The sequence below is a fragment of the Equus asinus genome, chromosome 6, assembly GCF_041296235.1.
Source record: "Equus asinus isolate D_3611 breed Donkey chromosome 6, EquAss-T2T_v2, whole genome shotgun sequence".
Lineage (NCBI taxonomy): Eukaryota > Metazoa > Chordata > Mammalia > Perissodactyla > Equidae > Equus > Equus asinus.
This window is the reverse complement of record NC_091795.1, coordinates 95,899,162-95,925,423: the sequence shown is the minus strand read 5'-3', so window position 1 is coordinate 95,925,423 and position 26,262 is coordinate 95,899,162. Positions and strand designations below refer to the sequence as shown.

At 53.1% G+C, this 26,262-nt stretch overlaps 1 long non-coding RNA gene across 1 annotated transcript; it reads right to left on the bottom strand.

Annotated features, from left to right (window-relative positions):
- Positions 1-955: 955 nt before the first annotated feature.
- On the bottom strand, positions 956-18,920 carry LOC123286441 (uncharacterized). Its single transcript, XR_011504224.1, has 3 exons — positions 18,798-18,920; positions 4,928-6,199; positions 956-4,162 (listed from the first exon to the last, which is right to left on the bottom strand). It is a non-coding gene; the product is annotated as an uncharacterized lncRNA (long non-coding RNA).
- Between the last annotated feature and the right edge of the window lie 7,342 nt (positions 18,921-26,262).

Sequence of the window (26,262 nt, the reverse complement as noted above, 5' to 3'; positions counted from 1 at the left end):
ACAAAGATATCTTTCCACTTAAAATCTAAGAATATAAACTCAGTATTACAGTGACGGGGGAGGAAAGCACGGCAGGTGCTAGAGATCAACGCACAACCCACAACCGCTTTATACGAAGCCTGTTGAAGTTGTGTGCCTCAGGCCGCGTTTTCCATCACTCCGAGGTGAGACAGCCGGGGAGCAGATGCAGATGCAGCTAGGAGAGGCGACAGGAAGCAGATCTGCCCTGTGTATCAGGAGCATCGCACAGAACCTCCTAATGTCAGCGTGGCCCCCAAGTCTTCCTAGTAACGCCCCCTGTTCCCTGGGCCCCGGGAGATGACACCTACATTACTCACTACACAGTTACTCTTGAACTTTATATTCTGCTGTTCCCTTTTCGCACATTGTTCAGAAATAAATGTTGGTGCCCACGTTACATTTTGCTTTTAAATAGCATGCCCAAGGGGCTGGCCCCGTGGCCGAGTGGTTAAGTTCGTGCGCTCCGCTGCAGGCGGCCCAGTGTTTCGTTGGTTCGAATCCTGGGTGCGGACATGGCACCGCTCATCAAACCACGCTGAGGCAGCGTCCCACATGCCACAACTAGAAGGACCCACAACGAAGAATATACAACTATGTACTGGGGGGCTTTGGGGAGAAAAAGGAAAAAATAAAATCTTTAAAAAAAAATAAAAAATAAATAAAAAAAAAAAATAGCATGCCCAAGAGGAGACACGCCCAGTGCTCTCTGAGCCACACCAGACAGGGTCCAGGCCATTTGCATAAAAGGCAGAAGTTAGAGCTGGGAAAGCTGACAGGTGAGGGCGTGTGGAGACCCACCCGTGCTCCTAGTACCCTCCCCACTGACCACGGGCCGTGAAAGAGTCCCCTAACTGTTCGAAACCAAAGCTGACATCTCTGATAAGCAACTTGTCTCAGATTTTTTGTTCCAAGGACCACTTTCTACTCCTAAAAATTATTGAGCATTCTAAAGAGATTGTGTTCATGTGGGTTGTATTTGAAGGTATTTACTGTGTTAGAGATTAAAACTGAGAAAATTTTTGAATATTTATCAATTTGCATCAAAAAATCACAATAATAAATTCATTACACATTGGCATGAATTTCGCATTTTAAGAAAAACAACTATATTTTCCAAAACGAAAATAACGATGAGCAGAATGGCAAGAGTGCATACTTTTTCCAAGCTCCTGAAGGTCTGAGTTAATAGAAGACAGCTGGATCCTCACACCTGTTTCTGCAGTCCGTCTCTGGCATTATGTTGCTTTAGTTGAGACACGTGAAGAAAATTCAGCCTCAAACAAATATATGTTTGGAAAAGAGAGGATGACTTTGTAACAGGCCTTTCAGATCATCATGGCTATTATCCTTTGATACTGCACCAAAACTCAACACGTGGCAGTTTCTTATAGGTTAGTTGCAATGTGGAATCTGAAACCATATTGATTCATTTTTTAGACACTGCTACATTAAAATCCACTCGCTATTATGCCCTTTGAATAGTTTTTTTGTTTTGTTTTTACCCATTCATGAATTTGCGACATCACGCATTGGCCATTTGGAAAATATTGATTCATTGAGTCACGCAGATCTATGATATGTTGATATATTTCATTATACAATATCCAGAAATCATAGCATTAATATGACCATTAATCTCATCAGCAAAGTCTGAGAGTATCAGAAAGCTATCAAGCTCACAGTGGTGCATACTAGTTTTCTAAAATTCTAATTTTCGCTTGAAATCTTCAGTTTTATGATGGGCAACAAATACTGTCAGTTATTTTTCTTGAAGTAACAGGCTCACTTTGTTCATTTTCAAGAAAATGTCTGCCAAATACCCAGGTCTGAATAACCTGGTTTGTCAGTCAGTCATTCTTCTAGAAACATCAGGCTGCATGGAAAAGCCTAGATGAGAAACCCAGCCCCTGTCAACGGCCTGCAGGGTCTGGCCACGTGAACAGAGCCTACTCCACACCTCAGAAGTAATTCCACTTAGACGAAGAAATAGCAGTCTTTTCGCGGTGTTCACAAACATTTGTGTTAATGTGTCAAATGAATCAATGGTGATTTTAGAAGAATTGTTATGATCTTTCATGAAATCAAAAATTGGTGAAACCATTTGGGTCATTTAGTGCCTCTTCATTTTTCATGACATTCTAAAAAGTCAGTATAATACTTCTTTGGTCCTCGTTATTTTCCTCTGTTGGAGGTACAGCAGAACGGTAAGGGGTAAGGCCATAGACTGGAGCCAGGGTGCTAGAGTTGGAATCCTGGCTCTCTTACTTGTTAGCCACGTGACTAGGACAGGTTAATTAGTTATTTTGTGCCTCAGCGGTGGAATGAGTCGATAATAATGGCATCCACTCGGTGGCTACTGTGAGGACCAAGTGAGCGCCGACAATGGCACTCTCACCAGAGGCAGCAGCTATCGCCATGGGTTCGCCACGCCCATCCCTGCCTTGCGCTTTGTGAGAAAGCCTCCGGACTGGCTGGCAGCACGTGGTTCCTGTCCTGGGTGATGGCCAGTCCAGAATCTAGAGAAGTTAAACAACAGGCAGCCCCTCCTGGCTCTCTCCTCCTCCTGTCAGTGGGGGTGACCTGTGAGGAGAGAGGAGGCCCCGACACTGAGCCCTGATGTCTGAGCCCTTCCCTCTAGAAGACTAATGGGACTGGGAGAAGACAGGGCCGGTAGGGGGTGGCGGGGGGGGGACAGAGGGGGCCCCCCAGAACCTTGTGCTTCCTCTATAGCTGCCCAAGGTGACCCATGTCATCACCTTCTGATGTGGCCACATGTGATGGGAGTGATCTAAGTGGTACCCACGGGTTCCCATCCAGTAGCCCGAGCAGGAGCAGGGATGACACTGCCTTTAGGGGAAAGCTCCCACAGCAGTGGGCATGGGCTCCACATCCAGAGGAGGGGTGCCCAGCCAGCCCGGCCCAGCCCAGCAGTGAGGGCCTCTCGCGCAGGGTGAGGGACTCTCCCCCTGGGTGAGGACCCACTGTGGAGCAGGGGCAGGCCCTGCCCCACAGGATACAGTGCCCGGGACAGGCGTCTTGGGAAAGGGCAGCAGGGACGAGGGGAGGCTGCCGACTGGTTCGACCTCAGACTCCCAGAGAGGCTTCTGCAAAGAGCTGTGGAGTCAGCACAGGTGACTCAAACAGGAGGTACCTGCAAAACAGGTAACAACACCGGAGCCAAAACATACCCCGCACAAGGAAAGAGGGGTCCTGTAGACAGGCAAGGCTTGGGGCAGCCAGCGGCCCTCGCTCTCCAGCTGTGAGACCTGTCAGGCATGCTCCTCCCTGTCCTTATCCCACCCCAGGGCTCCCTCATGAGGAGCTTCGGTGACCCCCAACTTGCAGTGACCCTCGACCCAATCTGAATTTCTGTCACAAGACGTCTTTATCAACATTGCCCACTGCTGTTTTCAAAGTCAGGAACTAAGGAAATGAATGTAACTGAATCAGAAGTAGAGGACACATTTATGGGCTAAATGCGCAAAGGAAGAAGAGGAAGGCGGTGCAGAGGCGAGGGGAGGGCGTAGGCAGGACAGGGAAGGAGGGAGGGGGTGGAAGGCCCACTCGGGGAGAGCTCACGGTGTGCCAGGAGCTGCGTCTTCATCATCTCACGTAATCACAAGAAAGTTAAAGCTGAAACGACTGTCTCCCTTAATAGACAACCTAACTAAGGAGATTTGTCACAAGTCACAAAATGGCGGGCGCAGTGCAGACCTCAAAGCCATTCCTCTCTCCTTTGCACATCCCGCTGCTGAGATTGAGGGATGAGGGAGTGGGAAGATTCTGGAGAAAGTCATTAGGTAAACCCACATTTGCTTGCTAGCTTGTTGTGAGGGTTTCACACAGGTACCCTAAGCACCTGTCGACTGCCATGGGCGACCTTCCGTAGCGAGCAGATGAAGGCTGTGCCAAAAAGAGTCAGGTCAGATGTGACAGGCAGGGCACCCTGCTGGGCTCAGGAGACTGAATTCCAGGGCCTCCAAAGTGCTGGGGACCGTGGCCAAATCACTTAACAGCTGGTTTCTTGGCCCTGTAAAATGGTGAGGGGTGGGCTGGCTCCCACAATCCTCTGAGAGGGGCAGGCAGACTTAGAGACATCAGCAGATGACATCATCACAGTGTTCACCTCACAAACTCCATGCTGCAATGAACGTGAAGAAGTGATCAGTGCTTACAGGTAATATGACTTTCCAACCAAAAATTTATAAAGAAATCACCTAACAATACTAGCATAACTAAGAAGAGAGTTCGATAAGATGGTAGAAAGAGAGCAACATAAAAACTCAATGGCTTTCTACAGAGCAGTAATAATTAGAAAACATTTTTAAAGCTCCCATTCCCATGTATAGCTTATAAAAATAATATATAGGAATAAACCTAACAAGACAGGTGTAAGACCTATGTAAGGAAAATTACCAAATATTGCTTATTAAAGACCCTACTCCTGGGTAGGAAGACTTCATTTTGAAAGATGTCAATTCCCCTCCAAATTAACCTATAAATGCAAAATAAAAATTTATCATGGAGGGGCTGGCCCAGTGGTGTAGTGGTTGGGTTTGTGCACTCTGCTTCAATGGCCCGGGGTTCACAGGTTCAGATCCCAGGTGTGGACCCATACACCTCTCATCAAGCCATGCTGTGGTGGCTTCCCACATACAAAATGAAGGAAGATTAGCACAGATGTTAGCTCAGGGCTAATCTTCCTCAAAAAAAAAAAAAGAAAAGCAACCAATTGAAATAAACCCAAATATTTGTCAATAAGAGACTGGCCAAGAGAACTACGAGCAGGTGTCCTGAGGGTTACCAAGCACCCTCTTAAAGTCATGAGGTGGATGTGCCCGTACGTACAGACACGAGAAGAGAAAGGCCTGGAAGAGACACCTGGACATGCCTCGGGACTACCTACAGGAGAGAGCGGATCGGGCAGCAGCGGTAGCTGGAAGAGAATTTTGTTCCTTTCCCTCAATGTTCTTCTGAGTTGCTTCTTTCCCTACACGTAGAAGAGCACGTTCATGCATTATTTGTGTAAATATCATCAAGGCGGGGCTTGTAAGTTTGGGCCCAGCAACTGTGAGGCCCCTCCTGAGAGCCTGCAGTCTGTGGTCCCAGGTCCTCCCGACCCCCGCCCTGCCATCTGCGTCATCCCCTCTGCCAGAGGTCGATTTTCCACATACTTCATGGAGCTCAAGCTTCAGGCCCCTTACTACCCGGGCCCTTTTAAAATAAATATTCACTTTGTGTACCTAGTATTGTATTTTAAATTTAGTATTTTCATTTTAAAGAGGAGCATAAAAAGTATAAGCTTTGGGGCCACCTCAGTGGAGAAGCAGTTAAGTGCGCACGTTCTGCTGTGGCAGCCCAGGGTTCGCGGGTTCGGATCCCGGGTGTGGACATGGCACCACTTGGCAAGCCATGCTGTGGTAGGCGTCCCACATATAAAGTGGAGGAAGATGGGCATGGATGTTAGCTCAGGGCCAGTCTTCCTCAGCAAAAAAAGAGGAGGATTGGCAGCAGATGTTAGCTCAGGGCTAATCTTCCTCAAAAAAAAAAAAGTATAAGCTTCAAGCCCCACAGATCTGCATCTGCCCCTCCAACTGCTCACACTGGCATCTCAGCCCTCTCCAGGGCGGGACCACTGAGCTGTGCGCTCAGTGACACACGGTAGCTGGATAGTGCTGCTGGGTCCACATCTATGGGGTTACACACAGTTGAGTGGCCATTGCACAGGCCAGCTGGCAAGTCTGCGGCGTAGTGTGACAAGGCAGCCCAGACCTGCGGTCAAAGCCAATTGTTAGCTGGCGTGTGGGTGCCTAGGCCAGGGTCCACATCTTGACAGGGATGCAGTGGTTGCTGGACTTCTTTCCTTCCTCTTCCCTGGTGGAGACTGTCACGGGGAAGATGAGAGGCAGCCCTTTGCAGGTGTGGTGTGTTTCTTGTAATTCTGGCACAAGGGGTCCTGAACACTCAGGGTGGGGGGCGGTGAAATCTCATCACTGGGGGGCGGGGGAGCAGGCTGGCTTCAGAGAGTGTCTCCATCCTCCGTCAGAGGATTTTGCATCTGTGATCGGGAAACTCAGCCACTCGGGGAAGAAGAGCCGAATGCTCTGGATCCTGGAGAGTGACTGCCTTGCTGGGCTGGAGAATGAATGACCTTAGAAGATGAGCTCAGAGCTGGCGCCTGAGAAGAAAGAGTTCACCGGTCAATAGCAGTGACAGCTCATGGCTGGGTCCTGGTCAAAAACTATAGACATCTCGCTGGGCAGCAGTGAGACGCCATTCTCTGGTGAGCCAAGAAGTGAGTGGCACTTCCTCCCGCTACTTGGTTCTTTCCATTCTCATAAGCAGGGGCATTTTTCTCACTCAAAAGAGATGAGATACAGAAATCTCTAAGAAGAGACACACAGAGCCTGGAAAATGCCAGGATGAGGACTCATGTCTGCTCAGGGTGAAGCATTGGTGGGCCAGGCCTTAGCAGATGGGGATACCTGGGCTACGTTTCTCTAGAATAAAAATACTGCCTACACTAATATATCTTCTATTAAAACATTCAGTTGAAAAGGCAGAGTACATGGCACAATCAGACAATCATTGCAGCCCTGCGTGGCATAGAGAAAATTAGGAAGCAACCTAGATGAGCATTGAGGAGAGCCACTGAATAAAATGTGTATATATACATAGGATGGAATTATAGGCAGCCATATAAATGATGCTGTATGGGAAGTTTTATTGATAAGGAAATATGTTTAGAAGATGTCGCCAAATGAAAAAGAAATGTTCTCAAAGACGTACGTAGAGTATGATCCAATTTTGGCCAAAGGATATAAAAGGTAGAAATTTATATATAGGCATGAAGACAACAATGGCAGTTGATATTACAAAATATGCACAGCATTCACATCTGAGTGGTGGCATAATGGGCTGCTCTATTTTCTTTTTTTTTTGGATTTTCTACATTGTATATTGTGAACACGTATCAATTTTATGTTCTGGAACAAAATTAACATTTTCGTTTAATTTTTCAAATCCCATGGAATTGAACCACATTTGTAGTTTACAAACCCTTTTGCGTTCAATGATCCCAGGGTGCACAGAGGCCACCTGAGCTGGTATTATTGTCTCTGTGGCTGAGGAATTCGGGGTTCAGGCTGATGGGTTCTTGCCTAGAACAGACAGACACCACAGGCTCCAGGGCTCTCTCTTCACTTGGGGAACCAAGAGGGGCACAGAATCCAAGAAGGCCTGGCCCACCGTGTCCCCCCCAGTCTGTGCCCTCCCCTGCCGGGCTGAAGACCCCAGACCAAGGCGCCTTTTCAGCTCCTCTTCAGGCTCCAGCGCCCTGTCATCTCTGTTCTGTTCTGTTGCTGTCTAGTCACGCCGCATCGCCTCAGAGGTCACTGCGAGCCGCAGCACAGCTTCCAGCGGGCACTGTTCTCACCGTGAACAGCCTGGGCTCCCATGGACACCGAGCACTCCTTCCAGCCTGTTCTGGGCACACCCTCCCCCCGTTGTCCCCCTTGCACTCCTGACCATCTCCGTCCAGGAAGAGTAACGTCCGTGGGTTCAGCCCCAGGCATTCCGGGTCTCTAGAGTCAGACCAGCCCGGGTTAGAGGATCTGCGCCTAGGAAACGCGCTCTGGGCCAGCTGGCTGGGGCCTGGGGATGGGGACCCCGGGGAGGAGAGAGGCCCCAGTCAGAACCTCCGGAGCTCTCTGGCCCAGCAGCGAGCAGTGGCACGGGGAGCCTTCCCCACTGAATGAGAGAAGCAGCCTCTGAGGCCCCGGCAGAAACCCGTCCCCCGACCCAGGCCTCAGCCGAGGCAGCAAATGCCAAGGGCTGGGGGACCAGCCAAGCCTGAGCTGCCAGCCAGGAACCTGTGGGTCTTGCCAGGCAGGGGTGGAGACTGACACCATCACCATTTGTCACAACCGACCATCGAGGGGTCCTCCCCAGCGCCCTGTCTCTCCATGCCATCTCATCCTTGTCCACTGACAACACTGGGCCTGGCCAGCCATGGCACCTTCCAGGTGAAAAGTCTTCAGTGATACTGAGTCCAAACTCCTCCACCAGGCAGTGAAGACACCCCCGACCCAGCCAAGCGCTCCAAGCTGGCCCCTACACCCAACCCGGCCCTGGGGCTCCAGTCACCCAGGCCACTGGCTCTGCCCCAAAATCTCTGCATTCTGCCTGGCAGGCACCTTCACCTCCTCACGGCCCTTCTGCCACATCGCTTCCTGCTGGATCCCTGCTCATCCTTCAAGATTCCCCTAAAATCCCCACCACTTCCTGAAGGACTTCTCAGACCCGACCCCACCACTGGAATTAACCCAGCCATCCACACGCACTCACGCGTGACTCCAGCTGTGTCTCCACAGCACTCGAAGCTTCTACCACAGTCTGCCTGTGTCCATCTGGTTCTTCCACCCTGACCTCTGAAGGGCGGGGACCACATCTTATTCATCTTCACGTCTCACCACCCCACCCTCCATCTCCTCCTAGCACAGCACCCACAACGTACACGGTAGGCACTCTGTGAAGCCTCGTTATATTGAAACAAATGCATGACCAGCTATAGATTCTACTTCTAATCTAGCGAAAAGGAAGAGCCGTTTGCTACAAAGAAACTCACTATTGAGTGAAATGTTCTCGGAGGATCCCAGACCACGCAATTCTTCGATGCTCTAAGCTCCTCGTGGAATTTTTTTGAAATCTCCTTCAGTTCTTGAAGAGACCTTGACCTTTCAACCGTGGGCAGTGCATAGATTCTGCCCTTCCGAATACATGCAGTGGTTTCCCATCTTGCCCAGTCACCCAAGGCACAAAGTCAACCCCATTTTGAAAACCAGCCCAGAAGGAAGAAGACCCCTCACTAAAACTTGCTGGGAGGGGGCTTGCTTACTTCCCATGACCGTAAATTGTAGGCAAGCCGTCCGAACCACTGTGCTGTGAGTGTCTAAACAGACAACCTGTCACCATAGCAACGCTCACATCTGTCATTACCTCCGAGAGAGAGAACACCTTTTAAAGGAAATCTTCTGAGCAACATGTCATGTTAACTTCCATGCTTCTTACCTATTCTCTCAGGAATCTAGGCCTGAGCACCCAGGGGTAAACAGTGCCTCCGTGAACAACCTAGAAGGCACTGCCACAGCCAAACGTGGCCTCCTCCTCGACCTGCCCCCACCTGTCCTTGGATGAGTCAGGTCCTGGAGCGTCCCCAGAGCCACAGTCTGCTGGCTCGGCACGCAGGGCAGTTACACAGCCAGTTGTTATAAAAATAATAGCTGCTGCTTGGGTGATTTGCATGCATAATCTCACTTAATCCTCAGGACAGCCTACGCAGCAGGCGTTACCCCAACCTCGCGATGAGGAGCCGGCCTGGTTCCAGGGCCAGCCCCAGGAGCTCCGGCCCTCCTCCGTGCCGCCTGCTAACTGTTGTGACAACATGGGTCATGCCTGGCTCTCAACATGCCATCCGTGCACTGTGGATCTGAGCGTTTTCCCAACGACCCAGAAAGAAGGATTTTTTTTTAGGGGCCCAGGCTGCCCCTCTCTGAGCCCAAGAAGATGACTGGGGGCCTGTCCTGCTCCGCTTTGGAATGAATTCTAGCCTCTTCCACTTGCTGAAAATCTCCCCAAGCAGCATGCCCATTATCCGGGTCATCGTTCTTCCAGATCTTACATGGGACTTCTCTGTGTGTTTGAAGGGCTCGAGGACTCGGGAAGCACAGGGGAGACTTTCCTGTGCAGGAATCACCTGTGGGTCTGGTTAAAACACAGGTGCTGATTGGGTGGGTCGGGGTGGGGCCTGAGAGTCTGCACGTCCCACCAGCTACCAGGGGAGGCTGCTGGTCCTCCATCCCCTCTCTTCAGAAGAGAGGATGCATTGTAAAAAGATGAGGTGTTGCCTGCAGGACAAACCAGGACTATTGCAGGCTGCATGTTTCTAAGGAGGCCTTCGAGAAGGGGAGGGAACCTGGCTGGGGAGGCTGACTGTGGCCTTCAGGAGACTGACTCACCCCCGGAGGCCCTCTCGGGCTCTAAGCTCACTGCTGGTAGCAGGATGTCTGCTCCACTTCTGATTCCCCAGTGCCCAGTACCTGGAAAATGCCCGATGCCCCATAAATGTTGAGTGGATAAAGGAAAGATGGGAAGGAGGGAGGGAGGGGAGGGAAGAAGGAGAAAAGGAAGGAAGAGAGGGAGGGAGGGAGAGAGGGTCTGACATCAAAGAAGACTGAGAAATGACCTATGTTTATAAAATTATGGAACACTCACCCTTGTCTAAGATAGGCACAGAATAGCTATTCCATGCTAATGGATTAACTGATAGAAAGAACTCAGGCTTCTTTATAAAGTTTTATGCATTTCTGTAGCCCCACAGGGTCTCGAACCCTACCTTGCATATATTACATCAAACTTCTAGAACCAAAGAAACTTCTGGATATTTGAAAGATGGAATTTTAGGGGCTGGTTAATTTTATATGTCAACTTGCCTGGGCCACAGTGCCCAGATATATGGTCAAACATTAGTCTGGATGTTCCTATGGGGATGTTTTTGGATGAGACTGACGTTTAAATCGGTGGACTTTGAGTAAAGGAGATTGCCCTCTATCATGTGGGTGGGCCTCGTCTAATCAGGTGAAGCCCTGGGTAGAACAAAGACTGACCTCTGCCAAGCAAAAGGGCTGCCAGCAGATGGCCGTCAGACTTGAGCTGAATCACCACCTCTTCCCTGGCTCTCTAGCCTGCCAGGCTATCCTGCAGATTTTGGACTTGCCAGTCTCCTTCATCATGGGAGCCAATTCCTTAAAATATCTTTCTCTCTACATACATATACACATCTACTGGGTTCTGTTCTCTGCAGAAACCTGACTAATACGGGGGCACAAAAAGAGACTACACGTTGTAGCAGATGATACACACTGCTTGTCCCAAAGGTTACTGAAGTATGACTCCCAGACTCGAACAGAGGCTGAATATTCTCGTGCTGATGAACCAGCGGTCCGAGGACCTCTATGAACCCAGGGGAGCACGGAGCTACGCCTTCAAACAGTGGTTGTCAAACTCGGGTGTGTATATAAGTCCACAGATGTCCTGTTAAAAGTGCGTCTGCCAGCCACCCCCCAGAGACCCTGATGCAGAAATTCTGTGGATTCCTATCCAAACCCTAGCACCCTCCTCTATCCCCAAACCACACTTGGAGCACCAGCACCCAATAGCTTTCCTGGGAGGGATGGCCTCCGTCAGAACAAGGAGACCAACCTATTCTAAAAGACTAACGTGAGCTCTGCTCTTTTTCTATACCTTAAACTATCAGCCAGACCATATGAAACCATATGGGACCATCTTCGACATATAAAAATGGCAATTTTGTATAGTTACCCTAACACACCTAATTGTGCCTCATTTTTAAAATCATACTGAATAAAGCCCATGTAATAGCCACAGTCCTCTCTCTTGCAGGTCCTCTGGAGCATCCCCCATCTCACCATGCCATCTTCAGCAGTGGAGGTCTGGCACTGGGAAAGACTGGGCACACTGTGTGGGCCTTGGGCGAGTCACTCCGCCTCCCAAGCTGGCTTCCTCGGCCACGAAGCGCCAGTGAGAACAGCACTGCCTTCTCGGGGCTGAGGCAGGACTCAGAGGGGGCAACATTGCAAGCACTCCATGAAGCGCCCCTCTCATTTCACACATGCAGCTACAAGGGGTCAGCTACAAGGGGTCAGCACTGTTTCCACAGAGGCCTCATTCTTTGCTGGAAGATGCCGCAGAAAGAGCCCTAACCCTGGTTTCCTGAGCCACACAGGCTGCTGGAAACTCTAGGGCCTGGGGCCAGTGCAGAGGCCCCCTGCTCAAGCGCCTCCCCAGTGTTTACAGACCCTCCAGCCGCAAGAAGTCAAAGGCAAGATGGGCAGGGCCACGCCAACCATCTTCCCGGTGCCTGATGTGAGGCCATGAGAGCGGGTGATGAGCAAATGAAGACAGGAGGAAAGAGGGGAAGGAGAGAGGAAAGGAAGGAGGAAGTGTTTTGTCCCTGGCCCAATTTCCCAATAACCACCCCTTCCAGGTCACCCGCCAGTCTTTGTGTCTGCCAACCACCTCCCATCTGAGGCCACCAGCCTAAGGCCAGCTCCTCTCCCACAGAGGAGCTAGCTCCCACCACCCCTTTCCTGGTGTTGCTGACAACCCACCTATGACCCATGGCTAGTGCCACCCAGGTGAACCCGACCTGGCCCCCTCCTCTCTGGGCCCCACCTCTCCCGGCCTGCACAATCTGCGGATCCCCAGCCTGGAAACCAGCCCCGGGGTCCAGCCTGGGAGCAGGCTCCCTTGCCCTTCAGCTGCTGCTGCCCTGTCCATCCAAAGCCCTGGGCTGCACAGAGGGGCCTGAAAGGGGCAGAGAGTGTGGCACTGCCAAATGGCCTCTGTGCCCTCCCTAGGCTGCGCGTGGTGACCTGGGGTCCTCCAGCCTTGTCCTCCTCACTGGCCTCAGGAGCCTCACAGGTCCCCATGCAAATGTGCCTCCAGCGTGGTGAGCCTGCGCTGCATTCCTGGACAAATTCTCCTCCCTCACAGCCAGGGACCTCATTCTGGACCCCGCCAGGAACCGTCACGAAGAGCCCCAGAGAAGCCGCATAGGGAGAGAGAGGGGGAGGAGAGAAGGGGCTGAAGACCGGGTCCCAGGAAAGAGGCCACCCTGTGGACGAGGCCAGGGACAACTTGGAGACGGCCCAGCCCTCTAAGGAGTACTCTAGGAGCTGAGAATACAACACTTTGCAACTTCAATTAACCACTGTTAAAAGTGGCAAATATTTGTAAACAGCATCCTTACAGAAGACTTCCCTTTGGTTTTGTTTAATAATTACTATTTAGAGAAAGTCACGACCTTACACACACACAGCAGATGCTGCATTTGAATAGTGTTCCTGAGGAAATTCAAGTAATGGAGAAAAGAATCAACTGCGTTCTTCCAAAAAATTGGCTTAAATGTCGTCAGAGGCACTTCCGGAGCTCGCCTCCGGTGGACCCGCCCTCAGTGCAAAGGTGGGGTTCTGCAGCCGTGGTTGATCCATTCAGTCTGCTTTGCTTTCATGAAACAGAGGCTGAGCCGGGGTTCCTTCACTCCTGAGTTTACTCATTCCCCGGGACCACAAAGGCAAACTGCGTGCAGGGACAGATCCACAGTAAGGAGGGAGCAGAGCAGAGGGAGCCGTGGCCCCAGCACCTTGAGGCCATTGTTTTCCACGCTTCTGAGCACCACGGGTTTCTCTCTCCATTGAGGACTACAAAGCAAACGGGCTCAAGGGTGCTTCCTTTCCCACCCCACAGCCTAAAAGATAGGGCGCTATCCCCCGTTTGGGTTCCAGAAGGCCCTCAAGTCTGGGGTGGCCAGCTCATTGCTGACCTGGGGCCAGGGGCCTCGGGGGCCTTCAAAGCCTGGGTCCGTTAGAGAGGCCAAACGGCCCAGGCGCTGTGCATTCAGGGCTGGCTTACAGAGCAGCCGCAGGATCCGAATTCATGGGCACAAAAAGTCATTGGCAGCGCTCGGCAACGCGGGCCGGGCAGGCAGACTTTCTCACCGCCAGACAATGCTCGCTCAACATCGCGCGACTGCTAAGAAGCACAACATTTCATTAAACAAATCAAGTATGGATTTGGTAGCTTTAGCTTCTATAGACATGCGAGGCTTTTGGGGGCGGAAGGAGCGCTGGCAGCTTAAACCCTAATCCTTCACACAGCCCACAATGTAGCCGTAAACCCTGAAAGAAATTAGACCAGGTTTAAGTGAAATGACAGCCAAGAGAACCGAGCATTATTATGCCTCACTTTTGTTCCCTCCCTTGTTTTCCTTTTTTTACCCCACTTCTAATTTATGCTATATTCATATATTTTTATACCCTTATAAGCCATCTGAAATCCTTTCTCGAACAACGAAATAGATGAAATGAAATGAGATGCAGTGAAATGAAATGAAATGAACGATAAGCTGTCAGATTGTCGCCTGACTGAGGAGGAGATCAGAGCCCCAGTGTGAGGTCCCTGCACACGTCCCTTGGGGAGCATGTCCCCAGCAGGGCCCCGTGAGAATGGGCAGTCTGGACACGAGCCTCCTGGGTCCCCGCAGAAGCAGCCATGTTAAGGTTTTTAAAGGGTTTCAGCTTCGGTGCCTCCCAGCCCCAAGAGATGTGTTTCTGCTGTGTCAAAGGACCAGCAGCGTCAGAATTTCCTAACGTGTGAAAATATACCCCGAAACTAACATACACGTTCTCAGGCTCCCCTGAATCGAAGTCTCTGGGGGGATGGGACCAAGGCCCTGCACTTTCACCAGGTAACCCCCAGCTCTGTAAGACTTGAGTGCCACGGCCCTGGAAACATCAGGCGTCCGCGGCCTCTACACATGACGTCCGGGCCCTCCCAGCTGCTGGCAGCGGCTGCCCCATCCCCTAGGGCCATCCCTCCCTGACACCGGCTCCCCCTCCAAGCTGTGGCCACATGGCGCCCCACTCCCTGGCCTTGCCTGAAGCCCTCCTCCCCACAGCACCAGGGACACCATGGAGCCCCACTGGCTCCCGGGCCAGTCCCCCCCCAGCCCCCCAGCACCCCCCTAGCCTCATGTTGGCCTTCGCTGAGCCTCAGGCAGGGTACATGGCAAGTAAATGTTTGTTGAACAAACAGATGGATCTTTATCATTTTCCTCCAGGAACTCACTCACCCCAAACACACAGCTTGTGACAAAACAAAGCCCAAGCAGAGCTCTTACTCGACCACCGTTTGGAAGTTGTGGGCATTTCCACGTCTCTGAGCCTGGTCCCCACCATTCCTCTCCTCTCTCCCTGACCAAACATGACTTAAGTTCCAGCCTCAGCTCAAATGCTGCCTCCCCTAGGAAGCCTTCTTTGATTTCCTTTTATTCGTTCAACAAATCTTTCCTGAGTACCCACCTTGGGTCAGGCACTTTACTGGGCTGAGAACAAGCAGAGGACAGGCAGAAGTGGTCCCTGCCTGGACCCTCGAAGGGGCAGGTAAACGCCACAGTGACTCACGGCCACAGGGATTCACTGCCCCAGTGTCTCTGCCAGAGCTCTCTTCTCAGCGCTCTTGTTTTACTCCTACTCTTTATAATTAAATATCACACACACACGACACACACGCGCGCACACCCTCTAACAAACAATGAAGGCTGAGTCTGCTCATTCGCCTGGACACTTACAGAGAAAACTTCCTCCAGAAAGACTTTCTGATTAAACAAAGAAAGAAACCAGCCCCAAAGCAGGGGAAGGTAGGTAAGGCTGAAAATGAAAACCAACACCCATTAAAACCGCCATGAGATACCACCACACGCCTGTTAGAACGGCCAGAATCCAGACACTGACAGCACCAAATGCTGGTGAGGATGTGGAGCAGCAGGAACTCCGTCCCCTGCTGGGGGGAAGCCAGACGCAGCCGCTTTGGAAGACAGCATGCTGGTTTCTTACAAAAATAAACATGCTCTTACCCTGTGATCCTGTGCTCCTTCGTATTTACACAAAGGTGTTAAAAACTTACATCCACACAAAACATGCACGTGGTTGTTTACAGCAGCTTAATTCAGAACTGCCAAAACTTGGAAGCAACCCGGATATCCTTCCCTGGATGATGGATAAATAAACTGTGGTACATCCGGACAATGGAATATTATTCAGCACGAAAAGAAATGAGCTATCAAGTCATGAAAATACATGGAGGAACTCAAATGCATATTCCCAAGTGAGAGAAGCCAATCTGGGAAGGCTGCATCCTGTATGATTCCAGCTATATGACTTTCTGGAAAAGGCAAAACTATGGAGACAAAAAGGTCGGTGGTTGCCAAGGGTGAGGAGGAGACAGGGGAGGTTGCACGGAGGATTGTCGGGCAGGGAAACTACTCTGGATGACACCATAATGATGGACACATGTCCTTACCCATTTGTCCAAACCCACAGAACGGGCAACACCAAGAGTGAACCCTAACATAAACTATGGACTTTGGTGATTATGATGTGTCCATGTGGGTTCATTGATTGTGACAAATGTCCCACTCTGGTGGGGGATGTTGATAATGGGGGAGGCTGTGCATGTGTCGGGGCAGGAGTATATGGGAGTCTCTATACCTTCCTCTCAATTTTGCTGTGAACCTAAAACTACTCTAAAAAATAAAGCCTTAAAAAATGTTTTTAAAAAAGAACACCCAAAAAAACAGTAGTCACTCTTTGCCTTACTCTTACTAGTGACAAAATCAAGGTCCCCAGCTATAAGCCTCAGAGCTGGGAGCACGGCAGCTGCGTCTGGCTCTGAGCCCACACCCTGCTTGGCACCAGCCTGCCTACGATGGGGCAGCTGGGCCCCAAGCTGGCCTCCCCAGGGCTGACTCTAGCCAAACACAGCACGGGGTCCCAGGGCGGGTCAGGCCAGCTGCCTGCACCCACTGGGGACATGAGGAGACAGGAACTGCTGAGGGCCCTGGCATGCACAGCTCAGGGAGGCACCGGCCGGCAGCCTCCAAGGCCAGAGCGAGAAAAGGGGATGACACAGGCCCTGGGGCCGACTGCCTGGACACAAACGCCTCTTACCAGTTCTGTGACTTTGAGCATGTTACTTGGCTTTTTCGTGCCTCGGTTTCCCCGTCAGTAAAATGGGGAGGGCGATAATCATGCTCTCGACGTTATAAGATTGCTGTGCCATTTAAGTGAGGTGACAACTCGTAAGCATCCTTGGAGCCGGGATGCGGGAGGCCTGCAGCGAATGGCTGCTGTGACTGCTGTCATCTGCCCCTTACCAAGCACGGCTCCGGACCCTGTGCGTTCCTCAGAGCTGGAACTCCCCTGCCCCGCCTCCTGCCTCCCAGGAAGAGCCTCCCAGGAAGCTCAAATGATTTCCCAAGGCCACCAGCTAACAAGAGGGAGTGGGACCAAGGATCTCTGCCTTTTGGGGTCAAAAGTCCCTGTGGAAGGTGCACCTGCCTGCAGCGAGCAGCTGGCCTACCTGCCCGGCACATTCCTCAGGTGGACGTGGCCTGGAAACAGTGAAGCCCTGCCTACGAGGGGGAGGTGAAGCTGGACAAAAAGCCCCAGGTAATGTCAATGGAAACCCTAACCACAGCCCTGCACCTGGTGGTTTTGCATTTCCCAAGACAGCCGAAGGGACTGCGTGTGAGGCTTCATGCCACGGAGCAAACGAGCTTCAGCCCGCATCCCTCGTCCCAGGGAAAGCTGGAGTAGGCCCCAAAGCCACTTCACGTCCCAGCCTGGAAATGCTCTGACGGAGCTTCTTCAAACACGTCCCCCTGGTGACCTGGAAAACACCTGAGAGGCGCCCCTGACTTCGGCTCTGAGTCAGACCCGTTCCCACGGGGCCCTCCAAGCCGCATCCTGCATCTCAGACAGGGAGATGCTCTCTCGGCTTCAGGGAGGAGGGAACAACACTCTATCCCCCAAAGGCTCCTGGGGGATTAAAGGGAGATCCCAAGGCTGCTTGTCCAGGCTGCAGGCTGTGTCAGGATGGCCACCCACAAACTGCCCCCTGCACCTCCAGTTCACATCCCTGGGAACCCTGAGTGTCTGGCTCCCTCTGATGCCAAATATGCAGGCAGTGACCCCAAAGACACAGGCATCACGAGGGACATGTTGCTCCAAGAGCTTACATAACCTGTCCAAGGTCGCACGGAACTGGAAGAACCAGGACTCAGAGCCAGGCCTGAATCCAGGGCTCCGGCACTTTCCTGAGCCTATCCTAACAGCAACCGCAGCCACCAGGAGGTAGGGAAACCAGCCCTACCGTGTGGCCAGGCATCGCCACCCTAAGCCTCGGCACTCTGGGGAAACCCCGAACACCAGAAGACAAGGTCCCTGGCCTTGAACTGCAATGAGCTGTGGGACAGCAGCACAACTGTGTGCAAATGACCGGAGCCAAGTGCCCACATCAGCAGGGCCGGCCCCGCTGTATCAGACAGACAGACAGGCACGTGCCGAGCGGTCAGGGGCCGGTGAAGCTGCAGGAGGCCTCTGCAGCTGCCGGGAGGGCGGGGCGGACGTGGCCGGCCAGCGCCTGGCCAAGTGCTGATGCCGCCGGGGCGCTGCTGAAGACGAGGAAGTGCCGGCGACGGGCCTTGCCGCAGCCAGGGAGAAGGCGGCCCAGAGGCCCTCCAGCCCCACCAGAAACTTTCACAGGAAGCGAGAGGCAGGTGGGGAGCACCCGTCAGAGACATAAACCACAATGGGGCTGGACAGAGGAGGGCGCCTGCCGATCCCTGTGCCTCCTGCAGGGGAGCGAGCCCAGGAGGGGGTCGGAGGAAGCTCCCCCAGCCCCGATTCTGATGAGCTGGGCTGAGTGCCCGGCCCTGTGTCCAGCTCCCCGCGGTCTGAGCCCCACTGCCCCCAGAGGAGAAAGAGCAATATTTGCTTGATTTATCTGTTGACGCCTTCCCCCAAGTAGACTCGTGCCCATCGGGTGTTCCAGTCCAGGAGGCTGCTCAGACTGGAGCCACAGACCCTCCTGTCTACTGCAGCCCTTCTGAGAGGTGCCTCTAGGAACCACAGCGGCCCTGACAACAACCGTTCCCCAGGAACAAAAGGTTCAAGAGCTAAAAAGGCCAATCAAGGCCAGATGGTGACTCAGGCGCTTCGCGGCTGATAAGAAGCAGTCTCCAGTCAACTCACAGCTGATCTCGTGCAGACGGACACCTGGCTGTCTTTCCTAACCTGTCCCCCTGGACTGTGTGCCCTGTGGCCTCCCGGCCCCCAAGTCTGTGCCTGTCCTCTTACCAAGCATGCCGTCCCTGCTCTCAGGGTCCCTGATCACCTTGTGGATTCAGAGGGCATGGTTCCCGAATGAGGTGACACCAGCTCAGCCAGCAGCCTCAAACTTTTGCTCTGACACTGCCACCTACACTATCAGGCAAACTGCCAGGAGCCGCACCCACGGGGGAAATGGGCCAGGCGACACGATAGCAAGAACAAAACCAAAATTGGGAGTGTTCTTTTTATCATCCCTAGACTTGTATCAAAGACCCCGGCAGCGAAAGGGGCCTCCCGGGCAAGCAGTGGATTTCTCTGGCGCTCTGTACCCCCACCCCTCCCGCCACCTCCCATGCCCCCTCCTCAGGAAAATGAGAAAGTGGATCAGGTCAGAGCAAAGCACTCCTCATTCTGCCATCGCCACAGGAAAAACTAATTAGTCACCAAATATTCAGAATGGGTAATTGCTACCTGAATTAGTAAGGGCAAACAGCCAGCAGGAAAACAGTGGTTTACTGGTTCTGAGAGCTCGCCTCTCCTAAGCCGGGGTCCCAGGCTCTGCTGGGATGGACTGGCTCCGGGGAGACGTGATTCCCACCCGCAGCCTGCAGCAAAGAGGGGACATGGCAGCCTGGGGCGGCCCCTGCTCCCGGGTCAGTCCAAACACTTCTATGGCTAAGAGTCACCATTTGTCTCTGCTTACACATGCATGCACCTGCACTATACACACACACAGACACACACTCGCACACATGTGCACGCATGCTCACGCACATGCACACACCACACGCCTCACATCAGGAACATCCAAGGGTTCCAAGGCGAATGCCTCAAACCTAGGATTCTCACCCACGGTTTGCATTGAGTTGCCCCAAGTTCCTCAGCTCTGACAAGGAGGTATGTAGACCAAACTGAGGGGGTTGCCAGCAGAAAGAGGGAGAAGGGAGGGGGCAGGAAAGTTGAGATGGCCCTAAGGAGGACACAGGCACCTAGGAAGGCTGGAAGAAATCGGCTGCAACTCCAGTCCTCCCCACTCAGGTACAGACTCCAGAGCCACGCCCAGAGTGGCCCTGGGGAGCCCGCTGAGCCCCATCTCTACCCTGCTGTGTGACTTCAGACAGGTCACTTCCCCTCTCTGGACCTGGGTTTCTGCCTGTGTAGAAATGAAGTGATTTGGTGCAATCATTTGAATAGTTCTGAGCCCTGCCCTCCAGGAAGGCTTCAGCTCAAGTTTGGGGTCATCTCAGTCCGCCCTACCCTGCAGCCCCTCCCCCCACCCCACCTTTCAGACAAACAACCCACCCGAACACTTACCATGGGACTTCCCTTGAGTGTCAGCAAGCAACTTCCTCTGAGGTGGCCATAGCTCTCCGGAGGCAGCCCGATGTCATGGGCAGCTTGGGCCAGAGACACCCGGCCAGCGACACTGCCGTGAAACCTGCGCAGGGAATGCTGGGTTGTGTCCGGACGAGCTGCCCATGCCGCCTGCACATGCATGTGAAGCTGCTACAGAAATTGTGTGTTCACACAGTGCAGACTACTCGTCCTTCACTTCTTAATGACATGGCGTAAACAGCTCTCCTGGCTGTATGTGGAGAGCTTTTTTCCTAACAGCCAAACAATAATTCTATGGAATGGCTGTATCACTAGACATCTAACAGAATCCTTGTTGAGGTTATTTCATCTCGGGTATTTCCAACCTTTGGCTTTTACAAACATTGGTGTAATGAGTCAGCTCATACCTACTCACTTTATACAAATAGGAAGTTCTCAATGTGTCGATACCTTCATGTACCTTTAAAGGTTCATACTCGCCCAGAAACAAAGTCTAGAACATCACACACCAAGTTATTAACTTCGGTCACTTCAGAGGCATGGAATTAGGGAAGAAAGCTCTGCTTTTTGTAAGCAAGTAACACTTTATAATTTTTACAAAGGAATGAGTAAAGGGAAAATAAACAAAATGCAGTCCCTATTTAAAGCTCCTGAGAGGTGGTTTTATTCGCTAGGACGGCTCTGGCAGGAGCAGAGCCACACAACCACAGAGCGAGGCGAGAAAGGTGGATGTGTCCGGCCGAGGGAGAGGCCGGAGCCACTGCCTTGTGCTGCAGGGTGGGGAGCCCCCGGTTCAAATCCCGCTCAGAGCCGTGACAGGGCCGGCTGTGACGTCCTCCCCGGGGACTTCAGTTTCCTCGTGTAGAATGGCAACACGGGGAGAGCCGGCCGCAGGGCTGCCGCGAGGTGGAACGAGACAAGTGGGGAGAGCGCCTGACACAGAGGGCTGCCATCGGGGTCCCTCCTGCAAGCTCCCTTCCTTGTGGGAGGCCCAGAGAAAAAGAAAAACTGAAGTGCATGGCTGCTCCTCGTATCCTCACTCCTGTCCCGCCTCCCACACGCCGAGGTCGCTCCGGGCAGGTGACGGGCAGGTGGCAGTTTACAAACCCATGGTCTTTCTCCCAGAAGAGCAAACTCCTGTCAACACTTTGGCTTTTGGCAAAAATGCAAAGCAGATTTCTGCCCATCTAGAAATCTCAAGGTGATTAATAACTGAGACAACCCCTTTTGTCACCAATAATATGGCAATCAACTTATTGGTCAATGTTTATTAAATAATTTGCTTAGGAAAACTCAGTAAGCCCAAGAACACAGAAAGAGCAACTCAAGGCTGGAGCAGGGCTGTTGTCAACAATCCCAATGGTGTTTATAAAGTTGAATGACCTGCCCTTTCACACCAGAGCGCCTAGGTTAGGAGTCAGGACGCCTGTGACCTCAAATTCAAAGGGAAATCTAGATGAGTGAGAGAGGTGTAACATGGCAGCTGTCACACTTCTGTCCCACCTGCCGTGGTCACCACGCTGACCAGCCCACACCCTCCAACGTCAGCACCCAACCAGGCCACCAAAAGCAACCGCTGCTCACTCTGGTCCTGTGAGCTCTGGGCTCAGCGCCTTTAGCCGAAAGGCCCAGGGGCCTCATCTGGGAGGACACGGCTCCTTCCTTTTGGGCTGTCAAGATGACCCGGCAAGACAAAGCTGATGAGCTAAGAAATCAACTAGTGCCTATGGGCCGTGTCACCACCTTCCCGTGAGTCTCCAAGGACTGCCCGCACACGCAGAGGAGCTCACGTCTGTGAGACAACCTGCGGACTACGAGAGGTCTAGCAGACAGATTTGCATCTCTTAAGGCTTCAGTCACCTCCCAGGGCCAGCTCTGTGTCCCCAACCAGATGGAATCCCCACGGCTGGGAAGGAAGCTGCCTGGAATCACTGCCAGTCACCACAGATGCACGACGGCATTTCCCCATGCCCTTGACCTGCTCCCTTCCCGCCTCCCCATCCACCTGCCCTCCTCTCTGACCCCAGAGCATGTGTCTCGGGGTTCCCAGCACCCAGGGAAACAGCCGTTGGCCCTGCCCCAGGAGGCATTTTGAGCATCTCTAGTGCCCCACTAGGGAAACATCAAAGAGGCAGTGTTTCCCATCGCTTCCGTAAACCCAGTGACCTGTGCAAGTCTGCGCACAGCGCCTGCAGGACATGACCTGGGAGCCTGGCTTTGATCAGCGAGTCGCTGGCACCCCAGACCCCCACGCCCCGATTCATTCTGCCGGCAGCTGAGATGGCTCCCCCAGTGGAGGGGGCTGAGATAAATTACGCCTCAAATTGGCACCTTTATCCCACTCAATAAAGCCTCTCCCCCATTTTATTATGGGCTAATGGGTTAAACATTTTTAATTTTAGAAATAATCGCAAACCATTGAACAGCACACACCAGCTCCATGTCTCCCAGTTGACGATTCCTCCATACATAGGGACGGCAATATTTTTAGGCCCTATTCAAGTTACCCACCCTGGCTGCAAATGAAATATTAATTAAAGGTTATGCTCGCAGCCTTCGGAAAATGATTACTCAAGATAGCAATTATATTTCCTCCCCTTTCTGTGTAATAGAACTGCACCTTGCTGTGCCGTAGAAATTAATAATTCTGAGCCCTGTCGTTGCAGGCGGCATCAAAGAGAGGGCATGCCCGAGAGGGGAAAACACAAACACGGCAGACCCACAAAGAAAGGGCTGACTTCAAACGAGCAGGATTCTATATTCTGGGCTGGGATCGTTTCTCAAAGTCATTAACCACCCTAGCCAACTCAAAGAGTGGCCCAATTACAACGCATACAGAGAAACAGAAATTAGACAGAACGTAGCCACAGCTCGGACTCTGGGTCACTAAAAAGCTGTGAGGCCCACAGCCTGGCAATCAGCCAACTCTCAGGATCCTCCCAAAGGATTTGTAAACTCAGGCCGGCCAGCTGACTCAAGGGTCAACAGGTCAGTACTTCCTAGGCAATTTCCACGTGAGAAGAAAGAGGACCATTCGTAGCCTGGAAAACAGCAATAAGACTAGCTGCTATTTATTGGGCACCTACTGTATGCCAGGCCCACTCAGTGAGGCAGGAATTCCCATCTTCATCTGATAGATAAAATCACTAGAGCTCAGAGAGATTAAAGGACTTGCCCAAGGTTACACAGCGAACCGCAGAGCTGGATTCAAACCCACGGACCAGCCATCCCACAAGGGCAGGGTGTGTCCCTCTTGTCCACTGTTGTGCCCCCACAGTCCACCTAGCATGGTGCCTAGCACACAGTAGGTGCTCCAGACATTTTACTTACTTAACGAATGAATGATTAAACTCCTGAACCAATCATCCATGCTTGGAAGGCAAAACTCTGCAACTTCTCAACAAAGTAGACAAAAAAAAAAACAGTTGTGACTTTAAATGAGTCTCAGCTTCAGGGACCCGGGTTGGGTGGGGGAAAGGGTGAGCATGCAGTCCCACACGAGTCATGATAACAGGCACGCACCACCACCCCCGCCCCATGCGTGGCCCAGGTCTTCCCCAGAGGCAGTGTCAGATATTTTTCATAAGATGAAATATAACAGTACACAAAATGAGTGGTATATGGTGTGAAACAATTACGGTTTATTTTGTCCCATGATAATGTGAAAATCAGAACTTTTTCACGCAGCTCCCTTGGAGAAACCTTCGGGGACCAGGCCAAACCATGCCTGACCCTGAGGGGGGTGGTTCCCACCACCCCACGGCCCTGTGGGTAACTCTGGGGCAAAGGAGAAAAGCCCTCAGGCCTTGTCGTAGGGGACAAGGCTGCAGGTTGTAACACACCAGATATTTGGGTGGCTGTGACGCTGGTGTCCCCAGATCGCGTGGCCTGGAGCCAGGGGCCCAACAAGCAGAGAAAAATTTGCTGACCCTATTGGAGGTGGGAGAGCTGCTGAGGCAGGAGGAACAGAGCTGCCCTGGAGTCACTGCCCTGGAGGTGGGGGTAAGGCCTTCCCCCTGGGGCAGGGAGGAGGAGGGGTGCCCAAGAGCTATGGGCGTGGAGAGACGTTTCCAGGGAGCCAGCCCCGGGGAGGACAGGAAACTCCAGCATGGTTGGTGGCAGACTGCGGGGTGGGTGGATTCTTCAGGTCCAAGGATTCTTCTGGAAATTGCAGCACCTCTGTATACATGAGAAGTGGGGCAGCCCTTCACAACGTGAAAGCCAGGAGAGGCAGGGGAGGGTGTGGGAGGAGGCCATGGAGAGACACTGGGGACCTCACAGGCTCCAAGCAGAGGGAGGGGCGGGTGGACTAAGAGTTCCTTAAAGGAGGCAGGCAGAAGCTCAGCACTGGCCAGCACCCAGGCTGGAGAGACAGCTGGTGGACAGCAGCCAGAGGGAGGGACATGCGTTTCCTGAGTGTCTGGGACGTGTGGCACTGCGCTAGGTGCTAGATACAAGGTCAACAAGGCAGACCGTGCCCTTGAGGATCAGGCGGTCAGGTGAGCAGCTGTCAGTGCATCCCACGTGCAGCCAGATACAGAAACCAGGGCCCAGAGCGCCTGGAGAATGGTGACAGAGCCCAGGAGCCTTTCCCACCCCTCCATGGACACCGCTTGCATGGGGTGGCGCTGTCACAAAAGGCCCAAACAATGTGCTTCACAGTCCCTGAGACATCTTCGAACCCAGGGTCCTATCAGACTCCCTTATCAGATGGCCCCCGAGGTAGAGGACACGTTGGCCGACAGACAGCCTGGGTAACATCAAGGCGGGGGACTGTGGCAGGGCGGGATGGGGTGGGGGTGGTAGGGGGCTCCTACCACCTCCAGAAAAGGGGACCCAGAGCCCCCTGCTTTTCCTGACACCAAACTGAATCCACTGACACTCATTCTCCTCGAGCACACAAGGTCCCGGAGCCCAGAGAGCCGCTGCCCAGAGGCGTCAAGGCCGCCAGCTTCCTCCTGCCCTAACCTCTCACTCCTTCCTTGCTCAGCCAGGCTTGGTCAGAAAGGCTCACAGAGAGATAGCACAGTGTCAGGAGAGAGGACCCGGGCGGCCGGAGGTCAGAGCCAGCCCCAGGGGCCAGAGGCAGCTGGGCCCTGGGCAGAGTGGCCTGGGGACTCCATTCGTGGCGGTAACAAACGCCCTGCTCTCCGAGTTCCTCAGGAAGCCCCCCAGACCCTCACTGGCCTCCTTGACCTGCCTCAGGGCTACTTCTGAGTGGGGCCAGGGAGCTCAGGACAGACGTGACAGACCAGGTGAAGCCACACGGAAGGCAGCACCGCCTGTGGGGGCTGAGCCAGGACCCAGCTGCCCAGCCTGGGACAGCATCACCCCTGGCGCAATGGGAGCTGAGGACAGCTGTCCCAACTCTCATGGGAACTGAGTGAACGGCGTCCCTGTGAAGAGGGAGCGGGAATGCTCCAAGAACCGGATCCTCCTTCCCTCTTCCAGAAAATTGAGATCATTTTCCAGGAATGTTGAAGAAGTCAAAGAAGCTGCTTTCTGCACCCCTCAGACGCAGGGAGCAGGCGCTGCCTGCCCGCAGATGCCATGGGTCTGCTCCCAAGGCAGGAACCCAGGGAAGCTGGGGCCAGGGTTTGGGGAGCCGGCGGCCAGGCTTCCCCTGGGACAGACCAGTGACCACTGGAGGAAAGAGCCTTTCATTGGCCGTGTTCCTGCTTCTCCTTCCGCCTGCGGCCTCACCCACCAGCCTGTGGATGGGAAGGCGGAGCACACAGGAGACCCAGGCGAGGTGTGGGCACCTCGCGGCCCAGAGAGAGAAGCTTCTGGCCCCCAGGTGGGAGGACACACGCCCTCTGGCCCAGCGCTGTGCAGCCCGGCCTGGTCACGGCCTGGACACCGTCAGGCTGGGCGAGGCTGCCGGCGAAAGGCTCTGCCGAGGCCTGGCTCAGGGAAGAGGAGGCGCACACACGCTCAGGTTCTCAGGCCATGGCACCTGCGGAACCCCTCGCTCTGCGCCATCATTAGGGCTGCGGCGTCTCCGCCCTCAGGAGCTCCTGGCCCAGGGAGAGACTTGGCATTAGCAGACCCAAGCAGGGTGATGCAGGCTGATGACCAACCCAGGGTGGGACAGGGACGTGGCGTAGGGGCAAGCACAGAGGGGCCTCTGCCCGGGCTGGGGGGTGCAGAGGAGGGA